This window comes from Prionailurus viverrinus, chromosome A1, assembly GCF_022837055.1.
Source record: "Prionailurus viverrinus isolate Anna chromosome A1, UM_Priviv_1.0, whole genome shotgun sequence".
In the NCBI taxonomy this organism is placed as follows: Eukaryota; Metazoa; Chordata; class Mammalia; order Carnivora; family Felidae; genus Prionailurus; species Prionailurus viverrinus.
The window spans coordinates 167,741,457-167,766,462 of NC_062561.1; positions in this window are offsets into that span (position 1 = coordinate 167,741,457).

A 25,006-nucleotide genomic window follows, 5' to 3' on the forward strand; every position below is an offset into this window, starting at 1 on the left:
CCATGTCCCTAAAGATGAGTAGTTTGATCGAAAAGAGAGATGTCCAGGTGCAGAAATCTAATAGTACTACTCAGTATGACTTAGATAGCAACTCCTCAGTAAAAGAAGAAAAATCACTTCCAGAATAGAGACTGCTTAAGCAGACACCATCACGAAAACTCACTGAAGTTCTTAATAATTTTGTTGGCTCACAAAGCAACCCCTAATAATGTTTTCAACTATATGCTAACATTGTTTATTTTTAAGGTGATACCATGAAAAAATATATTATCTGTGTGTGTGAGTATGGCTGAGAAGCTCAGTGGTATCAATTAGTCATTAAAGCACCATCAAATATATAGAAATGATGGCTGGCAATGGTAACAATTCTAACAGCCTAACAGTCTGTCAGGTTCCAATTCTTTACCCTAGAGTCCTGGATGACCCAATGCCTTTGCTTGAAAAGTCACTCTATTGACAGAGGTATATTTTAAGATCTATATTTTGCCTGTAATTTTTTTTACTTTTTGTGAAATAGTTATTGCAAGATGCAAATTAATGTATTTGAGGAGGTATTTTGCAATTAAAATCTGACATAATGCTTAATCATATAAGTCTCTGTGTCTCACACTTCTGGAATATTGACAAATGGTAGACTTCTTTTCTTCCTTTACCTTATTAGTGAATATTCAGGAATATAGAGTTTGTTACAGTGTTGAGTCTGATCTGCAAAATTGGAAAGGTCAGCAGATGTGTGTAATCTTCAGTATACACTTATGTTGTAGTTGTTGTTTTAGTTCGTTTGTGATGATGCCAAATTATTTAAAACACAAAATATGAAAGTATTGTTGCCCTTACATTAAACTTTAGTATAAATTGAAGCTTTAAGAAGCCTCATATTTTTTCAATCAAAACATAGACATATATTTCTGGTAAATACAGCTTTTAATTTTCAAAATAGTATTCAATACACAACGGCATTACAATACACATGGCAATACACATGGTATTTCAAATGGTTGAAATTCCTTTTTTAACAAAAATATTCACTACTGTGTTTATAAAATTGAGTTGATCAAGGATAGTGCAAGACACTGAAGATAAACCAGGAAAGAGAGAAGAGTTTGGGAGCTGAAACAGCATGTACAACATGAGGAAAACACTTCAGTAAGTAGCTTATCTCCCTTCATGCATACCAATCTGAGTAGAAGAGAAGGAGACAACAGAAAGAAATGTAAGAATGGTTGACAGACTAAAAACCTGTGAGGAATATTTGAGTGCACAATAAAACTTAACCTTTCAGTCATCAAACAGATCTCAGGGCACCTGGGTGGCTCAGTGGGGTAAGTGTTTGCTTTTGGCTCAGGTCATGATCTCATGGTTTGTGAGTTTGAGCCATGCATTGGACTCTCTGCTTGTCAGCACAGATCCTGCTTCTGATTCTGTTTCCCTCTCTGCCCCTCCCCTACTTTCACTCCCTCTCTGTCTCTCTCAAAATAAATAAATTTTTTTAAAAGGCAAAGAGATCTCCATTCCTCAATCAGAAGTTGTTAGCATGTGTAGTGATGGCATTGTGAAAATAACCATATAGAGGCATCAAAAGACATGAAATAGGCAATGAGACAACAGTGACAGTGATTACAATGAATAGAGGAATTTACAAAGTCTCCCAGATGGCTGAAATAACATGAAATTGTATAGAAAGCAGGAGAAAAATGGATAAAGGCCAAGTGGTATTACTTTCAAACTATCTAAAGTGAAAGGATAAATTGTTACTGTTGTTTTTTTTTTTTTTATAAATTTTCAGTATGTTGCAGACCAAAACTTTTGTGAAGTGAAATAAAAATAAATTATACCAAGAATTAACTGAACATGGATTAAAAACCTAAAGTTAAAAGGCAAACTATAAAACACATAGAAAATAACATAGGAGAAAACCTAGATGACCTTGGATATGGTGATGACTTTCTAGATGCAACACCAGAGGCACAATCCATGAAAGAAATAATTGACAAGATGAAGAAGACAAACCACAGACTGGGATAAAATATTTTCAAAAGGCACATCTGATAAAGGACTATTATCCAAAATACACAAAAGACTTGTAAAACTCAACAGTGAAAAACAACAACAGCAACAACAAAAAAACAGATTAGTAAATAAGACAAAAACTATAATAAACCTCTCACCAAGGAAGATACACAGATGACAAACAAGTATAGGTGAAGGTGCACCACATCATAGGTTATTAGGGAAATGAAAATTAAAACAATAATGCAATACCGCTATGTACCTATTAGAGTGGCCAAAATATAGAACACTGACAACAACAAATGTTGATGAGAATGTGGAGCAACAGGAACTCTCATTTATCACAGATATGGCAAAATGATACAGCCATTCTGGAAAACATTTTGGCAGTTTCTTACAAAATTAAGCATACTCTTAACGTAGGAGTCAGCAATTGTACTCCTTCATATTTATCCAAAGGAGTTGAAAACTTATGTCCACAAAAAACCTGAAGATAAGTATTGTTCACACGTTTGTTTGTAACCACCAAAGCTAGGAAGCAACCAAGATGTCCTTCACTAGGAGAATGGGTATATAAACTGTGGTACATGCAGAAAATGGAATATTTTTTAGAGTTAAAAAAGATATGAGCTATCAGTCCATGAAAATACATGGAGGAAACACATGTTACTAAGTAAAATAAGCCAGTGTGAATATGATACATGTATGATTCCAACTATGTGATATTCTGGAAAGGCAAAACGGGGATCAGTGAAAATATTCATGGTTGTCAGGATTTGACAGAAGGGATGAGTTAGACTGAGCATAGAGAATTTTTAGGACAGTGAAAATACTCTGTATGGTATTATCATGATGGATATGGCCATTAAACATTTGTCCAAACCCACACAATGTACAACACCAAGAGCAGATTGTAATGTAAATTATGGACTTTGGGTGGTTATGTCAATGAAGTTTCATCCATGGAGAAAAATAGAAAAATAGAAAAATAGCCTGGGTGGCTCAGCTGGTTAAGCGTCTGACTCTTGATATTGGCTCAGGTCATGATCTCACAGTTCCTGGAATTATGCCTCGCGTCAGGCTCTGCACTATAAACATGGAGCCTCCTTGGGATTCTCTCTCTCCCTGTCACTTTGCCCTTCCTGAGCATGTTCACTCTCTCTCAAAATAAATAAACCTTAAAAAAAATCTCAGAGAGCAAGATAAATAATATTTAAAAATTAATAAAGTGTCGTCCTATTAGGGGATATCAATAATGGAAGAGACTATGCAGGTGGCAGGTCAAGGGGTATATGGGAAGACTCTATCTTCTCAATTTTGTTGTTAATCTAAAGCTCTAAAATTTTCTTTAAAAAGCAAACAAATAAGTAAAATAATCTTGCCTTCTAAATAAAGAGACTTTATGAAGAACAACAATCATTTATTTAGTAATGAATATAATTTACCATAAAGTACAAATTCCATACTTAGCTAACTTCTTTGAAAATGGACTTGCAAATACATAAACATAATGGTATACCTATAATCATCCTCCAGTAAAGACAATGTGAAGTTCTATTTGTACATATAACATAGTATGCTACTAAGACAGGTTATCTAATTTTTAAAATGTATTTGAGTGTCCATGGAGCATTTCTCCTTTTCCAAGTGCTATAACACAAGTGCTATGTTTTCTTACACAGTTGCTATAGAAACTCTGTATGTTATTGGATAGTAAATTAGGAAACTCATAAAGCCTTTTTATAACACAAAGATTAGAAATCTTGTTTGGTTGCTGTAGTTATTTGCAATGTATCCCTAAAAAAGAATTGAATGACTCTAATCAAGTAAGTGATATTTCTCATTGCTACCATTTTTCTTGTAGATTTCCTTACCTAGAGTAAATAATGATACTGTGATGAGTAGTCAATGGATGAAGAAAAACATCTTATATGCATAAATTCTAAGAGTTTACAAATACACATGCATATACACATATACATATGTATGTGTGTATATGTGTGTATTTAAGTGTACACATACACATATGTATACATAGATGTTTTTAAAAGCTTTAATTAATTCAAAGTTGTAATTCATAATTGCATAAATGTTTGCTTCTGTGTATACCTATGAAGGTGAGAGAAAAATCTTCACAAATAACACAAGCTCACTGTTGAACCATTACACCAATGTATGCTGAGAGTATTAAAATAGTTTCTATTATATTGTGTCTTTCTGGACCTTTATGTCCATCATTCTTTAAATAACAGTGAATATATAAAATGTTAAGATGTGGGAATTTAATTTGTACTGCTGACAAAGTGAGATTGTAATGGTTGTAACATTCTGTTATCCATGGATTTTCTATTCCTTGAAAGTTAATAGCTCTCTTTTAAATACCAACTTTTTAATTCAAAACACAAAGATTGGGACTACACTGACATAGTGAAGGGCAAGTAATATGACATAATCACTTGGTGAAATCAAGGTTTGCCTTTATTGCTTATTTGGAGAAAAGGGCCCTTTGATGCCTTTAAGGTGGGCTTCCACATCACCAAGGAGAACTAAAATGGTCACTAATGTGGAAGAGCTGTAAGGTAGAGAACAATCTTAAAACGTTACTAATATTTCTCTAAGAATAAAAACCTAAATAATTTATTAAAAGCTTAGAAATCAAAATGGCTATACAGGCAAATATAGTTGCGTTTGGTAAATGTGTATTCCTCACAGAGAAATGTCATTGCTCACCATCCAGCTCACTTGTCAAATATCAGAGTATCTGAATATTGGAAGTACCTTGAAGGTAGAGAGGTCTTATCTGTATGAATCAAGTGCCTAATGTCTAATAGCTGTTGACTAAATGTTTGTGAATGGATAAATGAGAAAGTAGACTGCATTCTGACTTTTCAGGAATACGTCTCAACCTTTCCAAGTTCTATTTTCTTGAGAAGCATTTGAGGGGAAAAAGAACATCCATTTTTTTTGCCTATAATGTTTCAGTATATTGGTCATCAGTAAATAATGTGATTCATGGATGATACATTGTATTTCTTTTTAGTAAAACTCTGATATGATTAAAATATAAGTAAGCTGTTTTCTATTTCTAGACAAAGTTGCACTTTTCTCGTTGATGAATCTTCCTTGTGAAATAATAATACCAACACGGATTTTAAAAAATAAATAAATAAACAAATAGAATGTAGCCATTCTCAGTGGAATAAAAAAGTGATCAGTCAACTCTGTGAGATCCTTCTAACCTAATATCTGACAAAGTATGGTCCCTGGATCAGAAGTTTTATAATGGCCTGGGGAATTTGGAAAAAAATCAGTTACATGGACCAATCTCAGACCTACCGGATTAGAATCTCTGGGAAAGGTGAGGCTTAGGAAGCTGTGTTCCTAAAATGACCCCAGGGAATCATTATGTTCATTCAACTTTGAGAAGCACTGAACAGCCAGATGGGCCTTAATACATGGACATAGCCTTGATTTTTACTCACCACCTCTCATTTATTTTCTTGAGTGGTACTTTGCAAGTATGCTGTTGAGTAGAAATAATTAAAAAACACTACCACATACCTGCATTAAAAAATAAATACATGATTTGTTGCCACAGTTCAATAAGGTAATGTCAACATATACTGACACTAGAAAATCAGTGACTATGAAAGTTCACTCATGCTTCCTAAGAAGGATCTCTGATTAACACTGTTTATCTGAGATTCTCAGAAGTTCGTTACATTATGTCAGCTATTTTCATAGTCTGTTAGGATTTTTAAGAATGGCTTAAACTTGCTCAAAACTACACACATAATAATAAGATAAAAATTAGAAAAACAAATCTGCCTCCTATTGAGTACTCAGTTATGCTAGGCACTCTTATGGGACCCTATCCATACACACTTGTGAATTTCAAATATATGGGGATATAGTCCTTCTTATTTAAAAAAAGTTACCTTACATTTCCAAAAATAGTTCAACAAAACATCTCAGTGTCTGCCAAAATTTGTGCTGTAAAATATTTCTGCCAGGTTATTCTTGAAGCAAATGTGGTCAATATGTTTGGAATGTATTACTATGCTCTATTGCTCTGTTGACAAATTCAAAGTAGGTATCATAATATTAAGGGTTCTGAGAAGTTGTATAATAAGGATACCAGTTTAAATTGTCCTCCAAGTATTTTTTACCGTAATATTATGTTTTATAGTAGTATAATAGTTTCTAATGTCACAGAACTGGTACTCTAACAATATATTTTTAGAAGGATTCTTCAGTTAAAATATTTTTTTGGAAAGATAACCTAGGATTCAACTATTTCTTGCTCCTAAATCCAGAAGAAGGTGTGCACATATGTTTAAGGCATTTGTACTAATCTTTGAGACATTGTAACTAAATATTACATTCTAGTCCTAATATGCATTTCTTACCAAACTTAATGGAACTGTCTAAGGTAAATTATTTTTGATACCATATTGATAGATCCCAGGAGAAATTTTCTGAAGTCCAAGTTAGATTCAAATACTTACAAATTAGACAAAGAGTTTGCTGCAGTCACATTGACAATAATATTATTTCACTGTTTTGTGATTGAAGTAAACACAATTTAAAAATAGTTTGAAGTAAAGTCAAAAAATACAATATTTAGACAGGGCATAAGTGGCATAATTGACATCTTTTAAGAATAAGATATTGTTCAGTTATTATTCTTTTCATATTTCTATCTTCTTGTCATTCTTTGACATCACAAACAAACCATGATCTATCCTTTTCAATGAATGAAGGGTAAAGTGACATCAAAATGTCTCTTTTTATGATATTTACCATTATCAGTCAATGGTCCTTTCTTCCCATTTGTTTTGAATTAGATATAAAATCCCTGTCATGGAAAGACATCATCATTTTGCTTTAAGCCTAACATGATTTGTCTCTTTTTTAACATGTGATATGTGAATAATTTACTTTCTGTTTTACGTGTTTCATAAATATTTTTGTTGTACTTGGCAATTTTATCTTTTCACCCCTTTCTTTAGTAAAAATACATTTGTGAATACATAAGAGTGAATATAATGAAAATGATCAAAGATTAAAAATTAGTTATACATTGAAGGTTGTGTTTTTTATAGTAGAAAAATGACAACCTTACAAGTTCCATGGAAAAATAATTTTAATATATCTCCAGAGCTCTCAATTCTCAATAAAAATTGAATGGAAAGATTATTGACACAATGAGAAAAGAGAATATCAAGCATTTGGGTTAAAGCAAGGAGTCTGATTTTCTCTATTTACCAGTGCACATTATGCCACCATTTTACTGTATCATAAGTGTGGCTTAAAATATATGAAAATTGTCCCTAAAATGAGTTTCAAAAAAGCATACATGTGTATGAATCTGAAGTCAGGAGGGAGAAAGAAAAAGGATTCAGTCAGTACCTCCAAAGTTAATATATCTGAATTCTATTTTTAGGCCATGTTAAGATCATTAACAATTGTAATTGTTTTTCAGAAATCTAAAAATATTCGTTATCAACACTACATTGCAAACTGGACAGCGTATTCTTTCAGTTTCATAGTTGAATAATGTTTCTGTGATGAATGGGGTCTTCAATTATTTTCATTGATTATTATGAATTCAGCTGGTCATGACAATATGATGAGGATATATGTCGATAATTTTTAGGTCTCCCATTAATGTAGTATACTTAATGAAAAAGAGGCAAGTGTAGCCAGGATGGCCGTAGAAGTTTTTTCGTTTAGCATACAAAACCATTGATTAACTAGGCTGGATCTGAACATTGCAAAATGGTTAATGTCTCAAAACAACCTCTCAAAATCATTAATCTTTCAAAATACATAGTATAACCATTATTGTTAAACTAGGTTAGAAAATAATAGTATGTGATGGTTTAATGGCTTTGATTTCAAAGAACTCACCTTCAGCATACTTTGTTAAAAGTGGGTTTCTTTTAATTTTTCTTGTAGAAACCTTATCAGGACCAGTTTCAATAATTTATTTAATACATAATTTATACCTGAAAGGTTGAAATTCTTATAGATCAATAACCATGCATATTTTTTCCAGGTATGTATGCTGAAGTGTTTGGGTAAAGTAGATAGCTGAACTGTGGTGAGATTTTTAACTTAAAATATTTAATCAAACACAAAATTAACCCATACAGCAAAACATTAATACTTGTAAAATTCATATAGGACTATTACATAAGTCTCTCTAATTTATGATTAACATTTGGTAGTGAAAATTGGAAACAAATCAGTACACAAAAACAGATGTAAAATAACAAAAATAAGAGTAAGCCTTTCTTTTTTTATGATTTGTGTAAAGAAAAAGTTTTAAAGTAAGACAAACACTAACAAGACCATAAGAACTAACTAATTTGATAGGATAAAATGATGCAATTTTGAACTTTACATACAATCAATACTAAAGGAGTCGTCAAAAGGCAAATCATAAACTGGAAAAAACTGAAACCCAGAAACCTGCAAAAAGATTATTTTGTCTGTATGGCTTATTTCACTTAGCATAACACTCTCCAGTTCCATCCATGTTGCTACAAAGGGCCATATTTCATTCTTTCTCATTACCATGTAGTACTCCATTGTGTATATAAACACAATGTGTATATATATGTATATATGTGTATATATATATATACATATATATATACACACACATTGTGTGTATATAATTTTTTTTATCCATTCATCAGTTGATGGACATTTAGGCTCTTTCCATAATTTGGCTACCATATGGTTTCACTCTTATGTGGATCCTGAGAAACTTAACAGAAACCCATGGGGGAGGGGAAGGAAAAAAAAAAGAAGTTAGAGTGGAAGAGAGCCAAAGCATAAGAGACTCTTAAAAACTGAGAACAAACTGAGGGTTGATGGGGGGTGGGAGGGAGGGGAAAGTGGGTGATGGGTATTGAGGAGGGCACCTTTTGGGATGAGCACTGGGTGTTGTATGGAAACCAATTTGACAATAAACTTCATATATTGAAAATAAAAGATTGTTATTTTGTGTAAATGTCATATGCAAGCCAATAAGAAAAATAAAAATAAAACAAAAATTGGTTAAATTGCATGTATTCAAAATAACTAGTAGTTCCAAGTTATTGATTCTTACAATAGCATATGAGAGTTTCTGCTTCCCTACCTTCTTGCTAACTTCTATCCAATTTAATATGTAGTTTTTAATTTGATAGGCAAAAATATTTGATTATTTCTTATATTGGCAAAGAGATATGTTTTTATGTGTCAGAAGCTATCTGTTTCTTTTTCCATTAGTTAATTACCTATTCATATAATTATGTGAAAAAATAAACACACACACATATATATCCAGAGTGTGTATACCTATGGGAAGTAGAACTCCCATGAGACTCAAATTTTAATGTATTTCCTTTTGTACTCTTTTAACATGAGTATTTTCTTTTATAATATACATTTTTAAAAATATCCAAAGTAGGTAAAACTGTGTTATCAATATAATACTCTTGTTTTAGTATCGAGAGATAAGATTTTTTATAAGATAGCAGCAAATATATCTTCACTCACAATTAAGTTATTTCTGGTCTTGTGTTGTTATACCCAAGTGATCTGAAACGTTATGACACAAAATTATGCTGTCAAAAATAGCAAAATGAGTACCAGCTCCATCTTTGCTAGGAAGGAAATGAAACTGAGTGCCTCAGAAATGCTTATGTTGAATGATCTTAAACTTCATTTTGGATTTGGGTAGGGGCTCATTATTTACTGAAATCACCTTTCATCAAGTTGCTATCATTGATTGAATTCAGACATTCTTTTATTATATCCAAATATCCCGTGGAAAGAAAATAGCTTTGGAAAAAAAAATCTGTCAACCATTGCATGTATATTCTCTCTTCAGTTGCAACAATGAAGATTTTATTTCCCAAACCAGCTATTCATTTAAATTACCAAAATTTATGAAAAAATTTAAAGTATAAATTTCCTAACAAAACCAGGTTATGTCACATCTATCCCTGTTCCTTACATACATGTATTGAGTTCATCTATTATCAGGTTGAGCTTCTTTTTTTTTAATGTTTATTTATTTTTGAGATAGAGAGAGAGAGAGAGAGAGACAGAGTGTGAGCAGGAGAGGGGCAGAGAGAGGGAGACACAGAATCTGAAGCAGGCTCTAGGCTCTGAGCTGCAGGAATCAAACCAATCAGCAGCGGGTTCATGACCTGAACTGAAGTTGTATCCTTAATCTACTGAGATACACAGGTACCCCTCAGGTTGAGTTTTGATTATCAGATTTTTGTTGTGTTTTTTTAATGTTTATTTATATTTTTGAGAAAGTGAGAGCACAAGCAGAGGAGAGGCAGAAAGAGGGGGGAGAATCTTTTTTTATTTTTATTTTTTTGATATCAAAATGACAGATGGTGAATTTATTAGAAGGAAGAGCAAGGGCGCCTAGGTGGCTCAGTCCGTTAAGCCTCCAACTCTTATATATATATATAATATATATACATATACATATACATGTATATGTGTATATATATATATATATACATATATATATTTTTTCAAGTTAGCTAACATACAGTGTTATATACAGTATAAATACAGTGTGCTCTTGGTTTGGGGGTAGATTCACGTGATTCATCACTTATATAACAACACCCAGTGCTCATCCCAACAAGTGCCCTACTCAATGTCCATCATCCATTCCCCCCTCCCCAACCCCCCCCCCAATTAACCGTCAGTTCTCTATATTTAAGAGTCTCTATGGTTTGACTCTCTCTCTGTTTGAAACTATTTTCCCCTTCCCTTTCTCCCTTGGTCTTCTTTTAAGTTTCTCAATTTCCACATATGAGTAAAAATATATGATATCTGTCTTTCTTTAACTGATTTATTTCACTTAGCATAATACCCTCCATTCCATCCACATTGTAGTAAATGGCAGGATTTCATTATTTCTTATTGCCAAATAGTCTTCTATTGTACATATAAACCACATCTTCATTCATCAGTTGATGGACATTTGGGCTCTTTCTCTAATTAGGCTATTGTCGAAAGCACTGCTATAAACATAGGGGTACAAGCGCCCCTATGAACCAGCATTTCTATATCCTTTGGATAAATTCCTAGTAGCACCCTTGCTGGGTCATAGGGTAGTTTTATTTTTAATTTTTTGAGGAACCTTCACACTGTTTACCAGAGCGGCTGCACCAGTTTGCATTCCCACCAACAGTGCAAGAGGATTCCCATTTCTCCACATCCTTGCCAGAATCTATTGTTTCCTGAATTGTTCATTTTAGCCATTCTGACTGGTGTGAGGTGGTACCTCAATGTGGCTTTGATTTGTAGTTCCCTGATGATGAGTGACGTTGAGCATCCTGTCATGAATCTGTTGGCCATCTGGATGTCTTCTTCGGAAAAGTATCTATTCATGTCTTCTGCCCATTTCTTCAGTGGATTATTTGGGGTTTTTTTTTTTTGGGTTTGGAGTTTGGTAAATTCTTTATAGATTTTGGATACTAACTCTTTATCCAATATGTCATTTGCAAATATTTTCCTACATTCCATCGGTTGCCTTTTAGTTTTGTTAATTGTTTCCTTTGCAGTGCAGAAGGTTTTTATCTTGATGAGGTGAGATCCCAATAGTCCATTTTTGCTTTTATTTTCCTGGCCTTTGGAGACCTGCAGAGCAAGTAATTGCTGCTGCTGAGGTCAAAGAAGTAGTTGCCTGTTTTCTCCTTTGGGGTTTTGTCGGTTTCCTGTCTCACATTTAGGTCTTTCATCTGTTTGGAATTTATTTTTTGTGTGTGGTGTAAGAAAGTGGTCCAAGTTCATTCTTCTGCATGTTGCTATCCAGTTCTCCCAGCACCATTTGCTAAAGATACTGTTTTTTTTTCCATTGAATATTTTTTCCTTCTCTGTCAAAGATTAGTTAGTTATACATCTGTCAGTCCAATTCTGGGTTCTCTATTCTATTCCACTGGTCTTTGTGTCTGTTCTTGTGTGAGTACCATGCTGGCTTGATGATTATAGCCTTGCAATAGATCCTAAACCCAGGATTATGATGCCTCCATTTTTGATTTTCTTTTTCAATATTACATTGGCTATTTGGGATCTTTTGTGGTTCTACACAAATTTTAGGATTGTTTGCTCCTACCTTTGAGAAGAATGCTGGTGGAATTTTGACTGGGATTTCATTGAATGTGTAGATTGCTTTGGGTAGTATTGACATTTTAACAATATTTGTTCTTCTGATCCATGAGCATGGAATGTTTTTCCATTTCTTTGTGTCTTCTTCAATTTCCTTCATAAGTTTTCTATAATTTTTGGCATACAGATATTTTATATCTTTGGTTAAGTTTATTCCAAAGTATTTTATGGGTTTTGGTGCAATTGTAAATGGGATTGATTTCTTGATTTCTCCTTCTGTTGCTTCATTATTGGTGAATAGAAATGCAACTGATTTCTGTTTTGTATCCTGTGACTTTGCTGAATTCATGTATCAGTTCTAGCAGCTTTTTAGTGGAGTCTCCATGTAGAGTATACTGTCATCTGCAAAAAGTGAAAGTTTAACTTCTTCTTTGACAATTTGGATGCTTTTTATTTCATTTTGTTGTCTGATTGCTGAGGCTAAGACTTCCAACCTCTGTTAAACAACAATGGTGGGAGTGGACATGTCTGTCATGTTCATGACCTTAGGGGGAAAGCTCTCTGTTTTTTCCCATCGAGGATGATATTAGCTGTGGGCTTTTCCTATATGGCTTTTATGATGTTGATGTATGTTCTTTCTATCCCTACATTCTTGAGGGGTTTTATTAAGAAAGGATCCTTATATTTTGTCAAATGCTTTTTCTGCATCTATTGACAAGATCATATAGTTCTTATCCTTTCTTCTATTAATGTGATGTATCATATATCACATTGATTGATTTGTGGATATTGAACTAGCCCTGCAGCCCAGGAATGAATCGCACTTGACCATGGTGAATAATTCTTTTGATAGACTATTGAATTTGATTTTATAGTATCTTGTTGAGAATTTTTGCATCCATGTTCATCAGGGATATTGGCGTTGTAATTCTCCTTTTTTGTGGGGTCTGTATCTGGTTTGGGAATCAGGGTAATTCTGGCTTCATAGAATGAGTCTGGAAGCTTTATTTCTGTTTCTATTTTTTGTAACAGCTTGAGAAGGATAGGTGTTAACTCTGCTTTAAATGTCTAGTAGAATTCCCCAGGGAAGCCATCTGGCCCAGACCTCTTATTTGTTGGGAGATTTTTGATAACTGATTAAATTTCTTCACTGGTTATGGGACTGTTCAATTTTTCTATTTCTTCCCATTTGAGTTTTGGTAGTGTGGTGGTATCTAGGAATTTGTCCATTTCCTTGAGGTTGTCCATTTTGTTGGCATATAATTGTTCATAGTATTCTCTAATAATTGTTTGTATTTCTGTGGTGTTGGTTGTGATCTTTCTTCTTTCATTTGTGATTTTTTGTATTTGGGTCCTCTCTCTTTTCTTTTTGAGAAGTCTGGCTAGGGTTTATCAATTTTGTTTATTCTTTCAAAAAACCAGCTCTTAGATTCATTGATCTGTTCTACTGGTTTTTTGGATTCTCTATTGTTTATTTCTGACCTAATCTTTATTATTTCTCTTCTTCTGCTGGCTTTGGGATTTCTTTGCTGTTCTGCTTCTAACAGGTGTACAGTTAGATTTTATCTTTGGTATTTTTCTTGTGTCTTGAGATAAGCGTGGATCACAATGTATTTTCCTCCTAGGATTGTCTTTGTTGCATCCCAAAGGGTTTGGACTGTCACGTTTTCATTTTCATTTGCTTCCATATAAGTTTTAATTTCTTATTTAATTGCCTGGTTGACCCATTCATTCTTTAGTAGGATGTTGTTTAACCACCATGTATTTGGAGGCTTTCATTTTTTTTTCTTGTGGTTGACTTCAAGTTTCATAGCTTTGTGATCTGAAAATATGCATGGTATGATCTCAATTCTTTTATATTTTTGAGGGGTGTTTTGTGACCCAGTATGTGATCTATCTTAGAAAATGTTCCATGAGCACTCTAAAAGAATGTGTACTCTACTGCTTGTGGATGAAAAGTTCTGAATATATCTGTTAAGTCCATCTGGTCCAGTATATCACTCAAGGTCATTGTTTGTTTATGACTTTTTGCCCAGATAATCTGGCCATTGCTATGAGTGGAGTATTAAAGTCCCCTGCAATTACAGTATTCCTATCGATAAGATTGCTTATGTTTGTGATTAATTGATTTATGTATTTGTGTTCCTCCAAGTTGGGAGCATAAACATTTACAATTGTTAGCTCTTCTTGATGGATAGACCCAAGAATTGTGATATAATGCCTTTCGTCATCTCTTGTTACAGACTTTAGCTTAAAATCTATTTTGTCTGATATAAGTATGGTTACCAGCTTTCTTTTGACTTCCAGGAGCATGATAGATGGTTCTCCATCACCTCACTTTTAATCTGAAAGTGTCCTCAGGCCTAAAATGGGTCTCTTGTAGACAGCATATAGATGGATCTTGTTTTTTTTATCTATTCTGAGACCCTGTATTTTTATTGGAGCATTTAGTCCATTTACATTCAGAGTTATTATTGAAAGATATGGATTTAGTGTCATTTTGTTATCTGAAGGTTCCATGCTTGTGGTGATATCTCTGGTTCTCTGTAGTCTTTGCAGTGTTTCACTCAAAGAGCCCACCCCCCCTGCTTAGGATTTCTTGCAGGGCTGGTTTAGTGGTCATGAACTCCTTCAGTTTTTGTTGGGTCTGGGAAAGCCTTTATCTCTCCTATTCTGAATGGCAACCCTGATGAATAAGGGTTCTTGGCTGCATATTTTTCCTATCCAGCACATTGAATATTTCCTGCCACTTCCTTCTGGACTGTCAAGTTTCAGTGCACAGGTCTACTACTATCCTTGTGTGTCTACCTTGTAGGTTAAGTCCTGTTTGTCCCTAGCTGCTTTAAGATTTCTCTCTTTATCTTTGTATTTAACCTGTTACACTATGATATGCCATGGAGAAGACCTATTCTTGTTTAATCTGAAGGAAGTTCTCTATGCCTCCTGGATTTGGATGTCTGCTTCCTTCCCCAGATTAGGGAAATTCTCAGCTGTAATTTGTTCAAGTAAACCTTCTGCCCCTTTCTTTCTCCCTTCATTTTCCAGAACTCCTACGATACAGATATTGTTATGTTTCATTCAATGACTTAGTTCTCTAATTCATCCCTTATAGTCTAGTATTTTCCTATTTCTCTTTTTCTCAGCTTCATCATTATCCATAATTTTATCTTCTTATTCACTTAATCTCCCCTCTGCCTCCTCCATCCTTGCTGTCACTGCATCTAGTTCATTTTGTAACTCATTTATAGTATTTCTTAACTCATCAGGACTATTTCTTACTTCCTTGTTCTCTTCAGCAATAGAGTCTCTGCTGTCTTCCATTATTTTTTTAAGCCCAGCAATTAATCTTATGACTATTATTCTAAATTCTTGCTCAGTTATGTTTTTTATACCTGTTTTGAGCAATTCTCTAGATGTCACTTTTTCCTGGAATTTATTTTGAAGAGAATTTCTGCATTTTGTAATATTGGCTAGTTTTCTGTCCCTTATATGTTTTAATAGGGGGGTGGTGGTGGAAGAGGCCTTATCCCATACAAAGAGAGAAATGACAGGGAAGGGAAAACGAAAAGAAAAAAAAAATATCAGGCAGAGAATCAGAGGAATTATATGGCTTAATCCAGAGAGAGAAAGAGGAAAATAAAGAAGGAAAATGTCTGGTTGAACAAACCAATAACCAATATAACCAGACTAGAGAAGGTAAAAAAATAAGGGGTGAAAAGGAAAAAAAAATACACACACACACAGGAAGAGAGAGAGAGAGAAAGAGAGACAGAGAGAGAAAATAAGAATTTACCAAGAATCAAAGCAGAGAATGCAAAACCACTGGACAGATATCTGACGGTGCCATGGAACTGTTTCCTACCCTGGTCTGAAAGACAGATTGTCTGGTTTGATCAGTGTCAATCTTGCTCTGTTAGATATGCAGTTACCAGGCACAGAGGGGCATGGTTTGGTGTAGGCAGGTCCAGCCTCCACTGTGGGCCTGCTCTCTGTTCCCTGAATCCCCACCTTGTTGGTAATGGGGAGAAAAATGGCAACATCCCAGTCTCTCCTCCATAGGCCAGGTGTCCCAAATCACTCTGTTCAGGTCATCCTTGCAGTGCTGTGTGGTCACAAGCAGGCCGGTTTTGTTCTGCTCCACAGTGTCCCATGCCTCCCAGGTGCTTGGCTGGGATTCAGACCTTGACGTCTTAAAGGCTCCCACTCTGTGTGCCCTGGTTCTGTGCAAGTGTGCCACTCCACCCAGCTAACTAAGGGCTTATGGATCTTCACAGTGCCCAGCAGGTACCAGTGGGCTCCTCTGTCTCACTCCACCATCCCCAGTGTCTCTCTGGTGCTCAGCTGGGATTCAAACCCTTATGGCTTAAATGATCCTGCTTAGCACACCCCAGTTCTGGTGTACTGTCACTCCAGGATAATGTCACAAAGGGCGTCTGGCTAGCAGGTGGCCCGCGGGGTCTTTTGTCCTTGGAATGGGTATTTGCCTTCTTCCCACAGCACTCAAGGGAGAGGATTGCTCTCTCCAACTGTGCCTGGGAGCTAGATACCAAACAGGGGCTGGCTCCCCTCCTCCACAGGCATTCAAACAGGGCTAAGAAAACCCCATAGTTGCAAATTGGTTCATTCTCCGTTTTTTCCATTCCCTGGTCCATGGTTTTTCTCTTGACAAAATAAAATCCTACACTTCCATAACCTCTCTTTCTCTTCCTTTTGTCTCTCCACAGAAGGAGATCCCTCCCTTCCATTCCTACACCCCCCATTTTATCTCTCCCAGTTTGCAATCGTGCAAGTATGGCTCTCCACCTTGTCCCAGTGGACTCCTGGAGACATTTCTGTCACTCTGTAGTCCTGGGTTCCTGGAATTCCAAGGCTTCTGGTCTCAGTACTGCTGTGTTTGAGGGTTGAGAGAATTTCGGGTCCCCCTACTTCTCTGCCATTTTGACTACTCACCAAACGGGGAGAGAATCTTAAACAGGTTCCATGCCCAGTGTGGAGCTTGACAAAGGTCTCAATTCCATGACCATGAGATCACCACTTGAGTTGATATCAAGAGTCAGAGACTTAACCGACTGAGCCACCCAGACATCCCTGTTGTGTTTTGATGGTTCAAACACTGAATTCATCAGACATCTTCAATATTCTCATATAGAACATTGTTAACTAATATTTGGGTGAATCAAAGGTTCCAGTGTGGATAATTAATAAGGAGAAAAGCCCATGATGAATTCTCACTGAGCCATATATTTTTTTAAATTTAAACCCAAGTTAGTTAACATATAGTGTAATAATGTTTTCAGGAATAGAATTTAGTGATCCATCATTTACATATAGCACCCAGTACTCTTCCCCACAAGTGCCCTCCTATTATTCATGCCCATCACCCATTTAGCCCATCTCCTTACCCAACACCTCTCGAGCAACACTCAGTTTGTTTTCTGCATTTAAGACTCTCTTATGATTTGCCTCCCTCTCTGTTTTTATCTTATTTTTTTCCATTCCTATATTCATCTATTTTGTTTCTTAAATTCCACACATGAGTGAAATCATGTGATATTTGTCTTTCTCTGACAGACTTATTTTGCTTAGCATAATACACTCTAGTTTCATCCAGGTTGTTGCAAATGACAAGATTTCATTCTTTTTGATTGCCAAGGAATATTCCATTGTGTGTGTGTGTGTGTGTGTGTGTGTGTGTGTGTGTGTGTGTGTGTGTATCACATCTTCTTTATCCATCAGTTAATGGACATTTGGACTCTTTCCATATATTGGCTATTGTTGATAATGCTGCTATAAACATTGGGGTGCATGTGTCCCTTCAAAACAATTCTTGTATCCTTTGGGTAAATACCTAGTAATACAATTGCTGGGTTGTAGGGTCATTCTATTTTTAATTTTTTGAGGAACCTCCATACTTTTTTCAGGAGTGGCTGCACAAGTTTGCATTCCCACCAGTAGTGCAAAAGAGTTCCTCTTACTCTGAATCCTTGCCAACATCTGTCGTTGCCTGAATTGTTAATGTTAGCTATTCCAAAAGGTGTAAGGTGATATCTCATTGTGGTTTTGATTTGTATTTCCTTGATGATGAGTGATGTTTAGCATTTTTTCATGTGTCAATTGGCCTTCTGGATGTCTTCTTTGGAGAAGTGTCTATTCATGTGTTTTGCCCGTTTCTACACTGGATTGTTTGTTTTTTGGGTGTTGAGTTTGATCAATTCTTTATAGATTTTGGATACTAACCCTTTATCTAATACATAATTTGCATGCATTTGACCTGCCCAGTTTCTTGAGTGCTAGAGAAGATTGCTAGTCCTGGGCCTTTGGCTTTTGTTTGGGAGCTGCAATGTATAGCAGCATTAGTGTCAGTACCACCACCACCAGCAGCAGCAAGAGTCGTTCAAACCTATTTTCTCTTCCAAATTTGACCTAATTATGCAATCAGTCAAAAAGATATGAATGCAAGGTAAGAAGAATTTACATTCCTTTTAGGAACTCACTTTTATTAAATACCCTTCCCATGTCTTTAACTGACTATCAAGGATTCAGAGTCAATGTTATATAGAGGAATTTGGGTTTTTTTATTAATTGCAAGAGGAAACTAAAGTTAATTCACTAACATTGAAATTCTTAAATAATTATCAAGCTACTATATACATTTGGACAGTCATGTGGTCTATTTTGCATATTCAAAAGTCATTATTATGCCATAAGGGAGGGGAGAATCCAAAGATATACTGAGATCAAGATGAATGTCTAGTCTTAATTTTGATTTTCTGAAGTTTCTCTATCCTGAATAAAAGTGGCAAAAGTAAGTCTCATGCCCATAAAGTTGTGGTAGTTATCAGAGTCCTTCACTCTTAAGAGAATGTAAAATTATCCAATGATATTTTGTTTTCAAATGTCCTAATCTGTAAACTTAGTCTAGAGTTTTCTTTCTGACCATTAGCCATGTTCCAGTCTTCAAGAGTTATTTTAAAATAGCAGTTTATAGCTTCACAGTGTGTTTGATCCAATTTTGCCAGAACTCTAGAATCCTAGTCAACTGCAGTAAAGGTGTTTATTTGAATCATCTTTCACCATGTCTTTACCTACTGCTGTCTAGTTCATCAAACTTCCAGTCTGTGCTTTGTCTCTCTCCTTGCTCTGAATTCCCAGTTCAGTGAATCTGTCTAATATTAATATGTGGAATGACTCATCTAATATTTGAGCCATAATTTAGCCATATGACAGATTTATTTGCAGGAGAGAAAGAAAAATGAATTAAATGATAGAATATGTTGAGTCTCTTCAACTTTTGATATTGCTGTGTATTTTTTTCACTATTTTTAACTAGAAACACAGAATTCACTGCAAGAATCGTAAAATGGAACATATATGCATAGCATATGAAACTACAGATTCTCTACTTTACACATAATTAATTATTATGTGTTATCATTAGAGAGCAATTTCAAATTTGTAAGGATAAAAACAATTCCAGATTCTCTGTAAAAAGGGACATTAAAAAGACAAGACAATGAGGTATAAATTACTCTTGCTAAAGAAGTTAAGGACAAAGAAAAAAGATATTGGCAAGTGGCTACATAGTAGACTAAACAAAATAGAAATTGATCTTTTTATTAAGTTTTCAAAGTGAAATTGTCTGTATTTGCTTACTATTTTTAATTATTTCATTTCATTTATTTTCTAATTGTTTGGATGCTACTCCCTACTGAAGTTAGGAGGCACAGTGGAAAGTAATGGTAAATAACAAGTGCCCTAGTGTCCAGACAGAAGTCTCCCTCTAAATAAATAAAGACACTCACAGAGGAGAACATATCTCATCAGAGTTCTTCCAAAAGTCACTGTTGTTGGCCTTCATTTTTTTATTCTTGCCTTTTTATGCCTTTTTTTTAATTTAAGAATTAAAACTAAGCCCACAATACTAGAAGTTGAAGGGAGGGATGCAGCCATTATCCCTTTGTTTCACTCGTTATATATGTTTCCATGTTTCTGTCACACTGGAAGCTGAAAGAGAAATGAACGTATTGAATTTTTAATGGTATGTTTGTTTATGTTCAGTTTACTATTAAGTCCTTTTTCCATATTTTCCTAAATGCTGCCATGGCTATCAGGAACAATCTTTTCATGTCCATATTTTTCATTATAGGAAAAAAGCCCGCTGATGAATTTCCCAATATTATCTATTTCCCACTGCACACCTTGGGGAAATTACAAGCTTCATTTTCAACACATGAGAAATAGGTGAGAGCTCATTTTTAAAGCAAAATTAAATATTGCCCTCTAGTATTCTGTCATACTCTTTTTTTTCTGATTCATGTTTATACACATTCATACTCAGAGGGGCACTACATCTAAAAATAAACAAATAAGCCCGCTGTGTGTGCCTGTAAACACAGAGACTGATGGTTGTATGCATGGTATGAACTCAGGAATTATGGCTTAGCTCCTGCAGAGGCATAAGAAAATTACATAAACTTTTGAGGCTGGAGTTTATCATCCATTTAAAAAAGCAACAATTCCATGTCTAGTGTATAGCTCAGTGAGATAAGGGTCATGCAGCCTGAATGAAACATACTTTTCTACCCAGTCTTCCAACTTTCTCTGTGGAAAGTCACAGGGACTGACAAATTTTCCTCTCAGTTTTTTTCCAAGATGAAAGTCTTGATAAGGCAAAAAATAAAATCACACAGAATTAACAACCAGGTAAGCAGTTAGCTTTTTTGCTCAAAGATATTTTGCCTGGTAATATTTAGATATTAGTGCTCAGCATCAGTATTTTCTGTAAAAATATTTATTCAGGACCTAACATGGACAATGAGTCATTCTGAAAGATACAGAGTAAAAGTTCATAATCCTCTCATACAGTTTTCATGCTATATTTACTTAAAACATTAAAATTAATAAAAATAATACATATGGGAGGGTACAGTACTTGTATTTACTCTAAGTCGAAGATTACTGTTGCTTAATATAATATGCATGAGAAACTCTGATTGAAAATTTCCCACTGTGTTCTCAGCTCCCAAAACTGTTCCTTCCAAACCTTGTGGTAGATCCTTGTGGTAGATCTCCCGTAACATTAACACATAACCTTCATTGTGCCACTTTTGTTGGATCAAAATTGCCTAGCTATCAGCTGGTAAACTATAAGAACAATCTCTCCCTGTTCCAAGAAATGTTTGACTAACCATTCCCCAAACCTACTTCAACTTACTCCTCTGCAAAGCACTACAAAAACTCTGCCCTTTGTCTTAAAGATAAAACACTCTTTCAAAACCGAATCTGTTGTAGCATTTTTGAATAAAGGCTTTCCTTAATAGTGCTCAGGTTAGTTTTCCTCTGCCTTTTTTGATGCTGCCACTCAGGTCATACTTAGCCCATGTCACTTCCTAGAGAGAGCACAACGGGACCTCTTAATGTCTGTCTTTTCAGAATCCCAGAGCATGGAAAGTTAAGCAGTTTGTGTTTAGGATGAACATGCCTATTCTTTACTTCAAGTGATGCTTACACCTTTACTCTCCATCTTTTTTGACCTTGGCATAGCCTCTTGATTGGAATCTGTTTGACTACCCAAGGTACTCAAGAATAAGGTAGTGTATAGTGCCAAGGCTCTTGTCTACTCTGTGTCTATTGTTTATTATCATTTGTGTAGGGGTTTCTCATTCAATGAAACTGATTTGTTGTCCGCCTGATAGGTATAAGTGTATAATGTGAATATAACTAAACATTAGAAACTCTGGCAAGATTTAACCAATTAGTGACTTCATTGTTTTTTTGTGTGTGTAACTTTCAATATACTAATAATTTCCCCAAGGGCTTTCCTATTAAAAATGATTAGTTAAGAATCCAGTCCTAGTTCTCAGATATTGGTGCCTAAACAAGTCTCTGATTTAAGACAAAAATGAAAAACAGAGCTCCCTGGAGAAATGGATGATTTTAATACTTGGACAGAACATATACAAAATGAGTCTGGGTCTTCTCGTATTGCCAGAGAATGAATAGAAGATAAGTAAAAAGACACACATATATATACTTTGATGGGGGATATGATGAAGAGGGATAAATGAAGATTGAATAAATAAATAAATTTGGGTGGAGAGAAGAGTCTCTTATAGAGAAGACTTCCAAATCATTTATTTGTTCTTTATAAGGGGGAATATAACTCCCCATTCCTTAAGTGTGGGCTGCACAAAGTGACTTCCTCCCAAAACCTGCAATTTGGAAAGGGGGAAAGAAAGTAACTTTATAGTGGAGAAACATGACAAAAAATGATCTCATGTAGTTAAGGTCAACATCATCAGTGATTAAACATGTTGATAATCCGTGTCCTTAAAAGATGTGATGAAAATCACACTTTTCTTGTGTGAAAAACCAAAACCCATAACCCCAATTTAATCGTGAGAAAAAAATCAGGAGAATTCCAATAGAGAGGCATTCTACAAAATAATTGACCAATAAACTTCAAAACTGCCAAGTTAATAAAAAACAAGGAAAGTCTGAAAAATTATCATAACAGAGAGGAGGCTAAAGAACCATGGGGGACTCTGAATAAGATTCCAGAGCAGAATACATTAGGTAAAAATTAAAATCTTAATAAAATGTGAATTTTAGTTAATCATAATATATCAATATTGGTTTATTTATAATATACCATAGTAATATCAGACATGGAAAGTGGATACAATAATATGGGAACTGTATTATTTATTCTTAATATTTTTATAAATATAAAACTTCTAAAATATAAAGCATATTTAAAAATCTCAGTCTTATAAATAGAAAGAAATTTAATCTTAGACTTTCAAGGTCATTATCATTGCCACCTTAAAAGGAAATTCTAGTCTCTCTCAGGGAGAAGACGTTACAATTGTTCTTACTGTCCTATTAACATTTTTGGTTAAGGTCTTAAACCTGAGGTCACAACTTTAGTTAGAAAACCAAAGATTAGAAAGCAAACCATACCCATTTGGAATTATAAGAGCTTGCTAAACACTTTATAAACTTCGCTCAGAAAAAGAAAATTGCAGACCAAATTAATAGCCTCTAAGTTAAGCAACTGGAAAAACCCATGAACAATGAATCTTTATACTAGTCTAAACAAAGACACTTGTCAATATTTTATAGAAAAGAAACACTAGAAGGAAAAATGTTCTTAGCACAAATAAATAAATTCAAAAGGACAAATGTCAATCTTTGTGTGAAAGAATGGTATTTATCATTATTGTCCTTAGTATAAGGAGGAAATGTCCACATAATTACCCAAAATAAAGTTCTCTTTTTATTTGATTGTGTCATCAAACCCATTACCATTCCATCCTTCTTTTCTTAGGGTAACAATCTGATTTCAAGTGTTGGAATTTCAAATACCCCTCAAATTGTGCTTTTGCCTCAACCACTTCCTGTTTTCTAAGGCACTTTCTGGATTCTCTCACTAAACTTTACCTCTTATTGATTCCACTCCAAGAATCTGTTCAAGACCTATTTTGTAAATTTGATACTACTATTAAAGTGTGGATGGTTCAGCTTCTTTCTGGAACTCTCAGGAGAATAATACCTGGCCTATAACTTAATGATTGTGCACATTGATAACCCACCACCTGATTTATCTACAGCAATGTTAGCCCCTGAATCTGTCCCTAAATCCTCAGGCCAAAGATCATTCAGAAGTGGGATCTACATAAGAGAATTAAATTATAAAAATCTCAGTTAGTCTAGCTATACCCTTAATAAAATTGACCAAATTTCCAGTACAAAAGGATGGTATTAAAAGATTATGTTTCATCATATCTGCAGACCTCCAGCAAGGATTTATCACATGTCTTGCGGGCCCAAATCAGTCTGTTAGCTATTTTTGTAAAAACTTATTGGAACACAACTATGAGCATTCGTTTATGTATTTTGTATGGTTGTTTTTGCACTATGACAGATTTGAGTAGTTCTGACAGAGAACAGGTGGCCAGCTGAGCCAAAATATTTACTGCCTGACCATTTAGAGCAAAAAAAAAAAAAAAGTTTATTGAACCTTGATCTAAGTTATGATGTCATATAAAATAGAAAGCTATTTGCCCCTTTAAGTTCAAATGCTAGTTACAACTTTTATTAGCTGATTACTAAAAAACAACTTAGAGGATATCTTAGTTACATTGGATACCTTATATACGTGATTCAAACTTTCCTGCACTGGCTATCCCTTTAAATATCTCAGAAAATCTGATACTCCAGAGGCCTTGCTTTGAACAAACTCAATACAAACTGACTTCTTTAAGTGAAAGGACTTACTCAAACCCTGCCTACCCTTGGCCTCACTAATTACCATAAATCCTATTTTCTGTTTGTACATAAAAAGTATGGACAAGCTTTGAGGGTTCCAACTGAACAAATGACACACTATTTTAAGTGATTATGGCCACAACTGTTGAAAGATTTAAAGCCACCAATTCAAGGTATACTTTAATCTCTCAGTGGGATAAATACAAAGGATAATGGTAGTTTATAGGTTTTAAAGTGTATGTAGAAATGAAAGGCACAAAATAATAGCGCAAAAATAAAAATATATATATATGAGCGCAGTCAAGTCATTCTAAATGTTTTGAGTGAAGGAACAGTGAAAGTATTGATTGATGTTAGACATTAAATAGCCACTCATGAAATTTTAATTTCTATAATAACCATTATAAGAATAGGAAGATAATGAAGACTTAAGAAATTTTAAAAGGTAAAATAAATGTTGAAACTATTCAAATAACCCAAAGAAAGAACACAATGAGAAAAAGGAATGTGGAGCTCTTGGGGTAAACATTAAATAATAAAATGTCACACCAAAGCATATTAATAATCACACTAAATATAAATAGACTAA